Here is an 8419-nt window from a genome sequence, read left to right on the forward strand (position 1 = left end):
AGGTAATTCCAGGGCAGTTTCTGTCTGATGATCAACCTAACCCAAACTACCATGTTTGGGTAAGAGCAGATCAACTTGTGTTAAGTTGGATCGTTGCTTCCGTATCTGAAGGAATACTACCCCAACTAGTTGGTGCTGAGACAGCCCAAACAGCTTGGAACAAACTGGTTGCTGCCTATGCTTCAGGTTCGAAGCCTCAAATTCGTGAGCTGAAAACACAATTACACACGTTGCAACGAGACAATACTAGTATTGAGTCTTATGTGCAAAGGGCAAAAGGAATTGCGGACAAGTTGGCTGCATTGCAGCATCCAGTTACTAATGATGATTTGGTCGAATTTGTTCTTGCTGGACTTGGACCAGCCTATCGACCATTTACAAGATCACTTGAATCGCGTCAAGAGGATATCTCGTTTGATGCTTTATATGGACTATTGTTGAATGAAGAACGACAATTAAAGAGAGATGAGACTCTTAATGTCATAGCGCCGACGGCACTCTATACTCAGAGTTCCTATCCTCCTGGTCGGGGTCGTGGTAGAGGTAGAGGTAACAGGGGTCGTGGACGTTTCCAAAATCATGGTTTTTCTCAGATGCCCCAACAACGTGATTTCCAGAATACCACTCAATCCTCTAACATCCCATCTCCAACAATTATTTGTCATAATTGTGAAGGTAAAGGCCATATCGCACGAGTTTGCCCATCACCCAAGACATCTAATGGCACTCGGGTTTCTGGACGACCTGTCTCCAACCTAGCAAATACCCAACATTCACCTACCCAAAATTGGTTGATGGATAGTGGCACCACGCATCATCTGACATCTGATCTGGATAACCTTGGCATTCACTCTGAATATCAAGGTCCTGAGGAAGTAACTCTAGGTAATGACTCTAAATTACCAATATCTCATATAGGTGCAAGTTCTATTGTCGCTTCCGACAAAAACTTCAAACTTGACGATATTCTTCATGTTCCTACTGCTACTCAAAATTTAGTTTCCATTAGTTCCTTTACTAAATCTAACAATGTGTCTGTTGAATTCTTTCCTGACCATTTTTTGATTAAGGATTTGGCAACGAGGGTACCACTTCACAAAGGATGGACTAATAGAGGACTATACTCGCTTCCTGTGACAAAACTATCCTCTCCAGCTTCCTTTGCAGCTTCTCTTGGTGTTTGGCATGCTCGTCTGGCTCATGCATCTTATCCTACCGTTCGTCAAGCATTACCATCTACTGTTTTTCAGTCTAGTAAATCTCCTAGTTTATGCACTACTTGTGCTGTTAGCAAAAGTCATAAGATTTCTTTTTGTGAATCTAGTTTTCAAGCTTCTGGACCACTTGATTTAATTTGTTCAGATGTTTGGGGACCTGCCCCAGTTGTTTCTAATGATGGTTATCGCTATTATGTGATCTTTTTTGATCATTTTAGTAAATACACTTGGATCTATTTTCTTCGCTTTAAATCTGAAGTTATTTCTGTTTTTATTTAGTTTCGCACTCTTGTTGAAAATTTTTTTGGTCGCCCAATTAAATGTTTTCAAGCGGACTGGGGAGGGGAGTTTCAAGCCTTAACCAACTATTTACGTGATAATGGTATTACACAACGAGTTTCTTGTCCTTACACTCCTGAACAGAATGGTTGTGCAGAACGTAAACATAGGCATATTGTCGAAACTGGTAGAGCATTATTACATCATGCCAATGTTCCTTCCCATTTTTGGACAAATGCTTTTGAAACGGCTGTATATACTATTAATAGATTACCCACACCACGGTTGAAAAATCGATCACCATTTCATGCACTTTTTCAAAAGGATCCAGACTATTCTCTGTTGCGTGTTTTTGGTTGTATGTGTTTCCCTTGGCTTCGTCCCTACACCAAGGACAAATTATCACCTCGATCCAAACCGTGTGTGTTCTTGGGATATAGTAAAAATTCATAAAGGATATAAATGCTTTGATCCTCTTTCCTCAAAATTTTTTGTCTCACGTCATGTAGTTTTTGATGAATCTGTGTTTCCATTTTTTTTCGCAGGATGCGTTGGTGCACATGAAATCAACCAATCCTCCAACAGATCCTCTCACGCTGCAAATTCCTCTTTCTCCAACACTACCTCCATCTGCAAGTAATTTTCCTTCTAACCCTTCCGTGACTTCTTTACCAAATAAATCTCGACCAGATCAGTCCCTCACCTTACCAATAACTGAGTTATCTGTATTCCAGCCCTCACAGCTACCAGATGTAGTTGTTCAGCCTCCAAGTTCGATGGTAACACCTATGTCACCACAACCTGAGTTGCCAAATTCACCACCTGCTCGGCGTATGGTCACTCGGGCTCAAACTGGTTCACTGAAGCCTAAGCAGCCATTCTCCATGTCTGCTATTACTTCGACCTTTGAGGAATCTTCTTGCTATTCTCAAGCTGTTAAGCATGAGCATTGGCGTCATGCTATGGATGAAGAATACAATGCGTTAATACGCAATGGAACCTGGCAGCTTGTTCCTTCCTCCCCAACTCAAAATATCATTGGTTGTCGATGGGTGTTTAAGACAAAATTGAAGGCCGATGGTTCTTTAGATCGTTACAAGGCACGACTTGTCGCCAAAGGGTATCACCAACGACCTGGGATTGATTTTGTGGATACTTTCAGTCCTGTAGTTAAGCCATCCACAATTCGGTTGTTACTATCCTTGGCTGTGACTAATGATTGGCATATCACACAGTTAGACATCTCCAATGCTTTTCTTCATGGTAACTTGGATGAAGTTGTTTACATGTCTCAACCTCCTGGTTTCGTAGATTCCTCTCGTGCAGATCATGTGTGTCTTCTCAAACGATCCTTGTATGGTCTTAAACAGGCTCCTCGTATGTGGAACAAGCGACTCACTGATGCTCTCACTTCACTAGGATTCTCGGGTTCTAAGACAGATAGTTCTTTGTTCTATATGTCTACTCCAACTGACAAAATTTTTTGTCTAATATATGTGGATGATATTTTGGTACTTGGTAATAACACTGCTCGTATTAAGTCTTTGATTACGCAGCTCCAATCCCAATTCGCAGTTTTTGATTTAGGGACTTTTTTTTTTTGGGTATTGCAGCATCTAGGACCAATAAAGGTTTATTTTTATCTCAAAGGAAATATGTTGAGGAGCTCCTTCGACGTGTCCAGATGGAGTCTTGCAGCCCTGTTAACACTCCCATTTGCCCATCTTCTAAACTTTCATCATCTAGTGGTGTTCCATTCAATGATCCGACATTGTATCGTAGCATAGTTGGTGGGCTGCAGTACTTAACTTTCACGCGTCCGGATTTGGCGTATGCAGTGAATAAGGTTTCTCAATTCATGCATTGTCCTATGGATATTCATTGGGTGGCAGTGAAACGTATATTGAGATATATCAAAGGTTCATTAGCTCATGGGTTGTTCTTTTCACGACGATCTACTACATTACTTCATGGCTATACAGATTCTGATTGGGGGGGAGATGTGGATGACAGGAAGTCCACCACTGGTTTTGCTATATACTTGGGTAACCATTTGATATCATGGTCATCACGGAAGCAAAAGGCGGTATCTCGATCAAGCACTGAGGCAGAGTATAGAGCACTAGCTGCCGCAACTTCAGAAATCACATGGGTGGAGTTTTTGCTTTGGGAAATTGGCTGTTTTACGTCTTCTACTCCTGTTCTATGGTGTGACAATTTGAGTGCTACATACTTAACAGCTAATCCCATTTTCCATTCTCGTACGAAGCACATGGAGATTGATTTTCATTTTGTTCGAGAGAAGGTTCGTGCTAAGACTCTTTCGGTGCGGTATGTCAGTTCTCATGATCAAGTTGCAGATTTATTAACGAAGCCATTGTCCAAGTCACGGTTTCTTGAGTTGAAATCCAAGTTGATGGTGGTCCAGACCCCTGCTCAACTTGAGGGGGAATGACGAAGGATAACTTACTTGTGGCTTAGTTTGCATAGGATTGTTATTCTCACTACATGACTTAGACTAGGACTCTTACCTGATCTATATGTATAAATATAACGTGTATTTACAATATAATATAATGAGAAAGTCTTTCAAAAATGACCAATAAATTGATTTTACATAAATGTATAATAAGAATTATAAGATGATGAAACACAAAAGTGAAGTGGACTAATATTTTATGTTCACTTTATAGAAGAGATCATCACCAAAAATTCATGAGAAGACGAAAATAATTGCAACCCATAAAACTTATCATAAAATACAAAATCAATAAATAAAGTGAAAATATATATACACACAAAAAGAAGGATCTTTTGAGCAAGAAAACTAAGATACATTAGTAAAAAAAGACACAAATAATGATACAACCCACCTTGAAAGAAGTTTCATCATATAAATCGAAAGATAATTGAGAATATTTAAACATAAATTATGCAATTGTTTTCGGCATGTTCCTCATAATCAAATAAATGCATTATCAAAATCGAAAGAAGGACCATAATGTGTTTTGCCTCCAACATTCTCACGATGAAGCAATATAATTCTTAAACTCAAAACTCAATATTGTTTTGTAACTGAAACCTAAAAGTAGGAAATGGGTGATGAATGCATGACGATGAAAAGCTTGTAGAAGCTATATAAGTTATGAATACGGAACTAATAAGATGATTTTTACTTTGAGTTTAATTTGATAGATCATTTGATTATGTGATTGAATAGTATAAATTTTTCTGTCCAAATTTATAAAATCCTATAAAGTATATGAAAAGAGCTGATATTAATTCCATGAAAGATGAGCGAAGTTAAACATTTTAATTGAACTAATTATAGGTAATAACTAAGTAATTGAAACTTTCAATAAATGTGGGAATATGAAACAACTTTCTACAATTAGATTCAATGTATATTGTTTAGAAGTTTATTAATTTAATTTTAAAAGTTAATGAAAAACATATTTCTACAATCAGATTTAATGTAATTATCTTTTCAAACTTGTCAACTTTTGAATTAAGAGTAGTTAAGAATATATAATATATTAGAAATTTATTTACTAATATTTAATTAATTAGATTATGACATGGTGGTGGGGCCCACTTTTATTATTTTCATATATTTAATCTTCTTATTCTCATTTGTTAATCTTGACCTTTCAAATTTATCACACAAATAATAAAGACTACGAATGAGTAATTATTCCTTAAAGACAAGAAATTAAAGTAGATACATGTATCTTTTAAAGTTATATTTTATGTTCTATCTTTTTTATATTTTTTTTAATAGTAATTGACCTTTCAAATTTTCATGTGACTTTTCAGTTTTTATAATATATATATATATATATATATATATATTAAATGTAATTATCTTTTTAAACTTTTCAACTTTTAAATTAAGAGTAATTAGGATTATATAATAAATTAAAATTTTATTTACTAATATTTAGTTATTAGATTATGATTTAGTGTAGGGGCAAAATAGTAATCTAACTTTTGCCTAACATTCTTTCCACTTAGCAATTATAGTAATATAATAAAATAATTAAATTTGTGATTGTAATCATGTTTCGTCTGATGTGGTAAAAAAGGAAGAATGGATGAAAAAAAACATTTTATGTTTGTCCTCTTATTCATACTTACTAATTAAGTCAAAGTACTAAGAAGCCTTATCTTAATTAATCAGATGAAAGTCTCTAATTTATCGTTAACACATACGCGTGGTTTTTGACCTTTGACTTGTTTGTTTTGCAAAATTCTCTTGGTTGCTTCCTTTATTTTGTTGAAAATTGTTTGATTAATGTGATATTTTGACAATTAACAAATAAAATGTAGTACTTGTAATTGTTTTGGAAAAATGATTACATTTTTTATTCTACTTCCCTTTATAGTCCATTTCAAAAAGAAGGCTTCTTTTCCTTTTTCTCAATATTTAATTCTAACTTTCCACATTACATGATTCAGACCACAAGATTGAAGGAAATTTTTGTACGTTCTATGATATCTATAGCTTAAGACAACGAATTTGCAAGAGCATCACAATTTCATTTTATTCTCTACAACAGTGTGACAAATATGTTTCTCTAATCGTTTGGTACAAAGATGCTTAATGCAGGGATTACTAATACATGGATTAGTAATGCAGGGATTAATAATGCATGGTTTAGTAATGCAGGGATTATTTTTTATCAAGTGTTTGATTCATTGTTTTCCATTTAATCTTACGTTTGGTTTAAAATTCTAGAAAAAATTTCTTTCCTATTATACCCTTGAGTTATTATGAGATTTTATATTTCATTTAATTTGTCAAGTTAAATACTAAAATATATTTAAAAATTATTATTAATTTTGAGGTGTGATATGCCACCATATAGATCCTTGATAGCACGGTATATTTCTAATTTTTTTGTTGGTCAAATATACCTTGAACTTAACATAGATTTAAGGCTACTTAAATTGTTCAAATACATAAAGCTTATTTTTTAAAAAAAATAGTTCAAGTGGTCAATCGACGAACTACATTTTAAAAAAAACGAAAAACCAACCCAATATAACAAATCAAACATGGAGAAAAAAATATTAATTTGTGAAATCATCAAATCACATGGAACGAATTTGGAGAATTTAAAAGAATATTTATAAATATTCTCATATAAAAAAATAAAAACATTAAATTACAAAAAAAAAATTAGGAAAAAAGATTTGGGGATAGTTTAGTCATTTAGGGGTCTTATCCAAGGATTGTTAAACCTTGGATTACTTATTCCTCCCTTTTCTAGGGATTAGATAAGACCTTGTATGAGGTATAACTAATCCATGGATTACGTTAAATAAAGTAACCAAACAATATTTTTGTTGGACTAAATTTTAATCCATGGACTATTTTAATCAATACCTCCTACCAAACGGATCCTTAAGACCATCCCCTTAATGTCATCTATGATCTTTTGGATTTTCCAAAGAGGTTTATAGTATATAACTTCTATTGATATATTATGAAGTCCAGTTCAACTTCCAAAGCTACAAAAGTTTGATTGCTACACCAATAAATGTCAATTAAAGCTACAAATGCTTCATCGTAATTGTTAGTAATTAAAGAATATAATGGAGTTGGATAAAAAAAAAGAAGTCATTATCATATTCGCAATTCTATTTCTAACAATCCCTTGGCACTAGCCCTATTTAGATTTCTTATGTGACTACGTACCATTTGTGTTAAGGTTCTAGAGATTTATTCGATCTGATTCAATCACTAATACCTCCTCTGTATCAATAGGGGTTGTGTTGGAATGATAAATATTATTTTATCCTTAACCAGCGTGAGTTCCCCTGGATACTGGATTGCCTTTGTTAAGGTTCTAGCGTTTTATATCCTTCATATGATCTTATTGTTAAAGTTGACAACATCATTCTAGTTTAATTTGACCAAGTCTCTGTAGTATGACTATATTTTAGCTTTCAGTTGGTATTTGTTTTCTTTTAACTCTAATAGTTTTTCGTAGTATTGCATAAATGTGTTCCTAAAGTTTAGGAGAGTTAGGTTAGTGGATTTAGTTAGTGATTTAGTGGGATTGTGACTCTATTAAAGTTGTAATTCTATATAAGATCATTAACAGATTTAATACAAGATCAGTACATTGTTCTATTCTTTGGAAACTATTCTCTCAGACTCCTCCAGTTATATTTTTATTTGAGCTTATTATATCTTAAGTTCTACACTTATATAGTACCGAGCTTTCATTGAGATGTACTATACCGTTCTTTATTTGAAATGTCGATGACATGTACACTAAAATGAACCAAATCTCAACAGTGATGATCATATATATTGAAATGTGTATAACATATACATGATTTTTAATTTTTGTGAATTACATCCAAACCGGAGTTGTTTATTCCATTAGAAGACTGCATATAGGCAAGCAAGCCCACGTACAAAAAAGGCCTTTTAGCATTTGCATTTTGTCTAATTGATATGAGCCGATTGCTAGCTTAGGAATATCCCTCCAGTCATGATACATATGAGCTTCATTTGACATAATAACATGTTTGGCTAACGCCGCATCTGCAACTTCATTAACTTCACTATAACAATGATTTACTTCACAATTCATCTTAACAACGACTTGTAAGATGTCTTTTCCACAACACATTTGATCTTCAAGTTGGAGGCTTGTCCATTGGTACATGCATGATTCATTTATGCATTTATCAGAGTTGATCGTGTGCTGTTGGCATGAGCACCCTTTGTAACTACCATTTGTGTTAAGCTTCTACATATTTCTTATGTCACTACCATTTTGGGTATGGTCCTACCTTGTCATCTTCGTAACACAATATCTCTTTTAAGATTGTAAAAAAATAAATAATAGGAAAACGAAATTGAAAAATAAAGGTTTTTACAGGATATATACCAGTATTGCTTGTAT

This window comes from Solanum tuberosum, unplaced genomic scaffold (genome assembly GCF_000226075.1).
Source record: "Solanum tuberosum cultivar DM 1-3 516 R44 unplaced genomic scaffold, SolTub_3.0 scf00245, whole genome shotgun sequence".
NCBI classification, from domain to species: domain Eukaryota; kingdom Viridiplantae; phylum Streptophyta; class Magnoliopsida; order Solanales; family Solanaceae; genus Solanum; species Solanum tuberosum.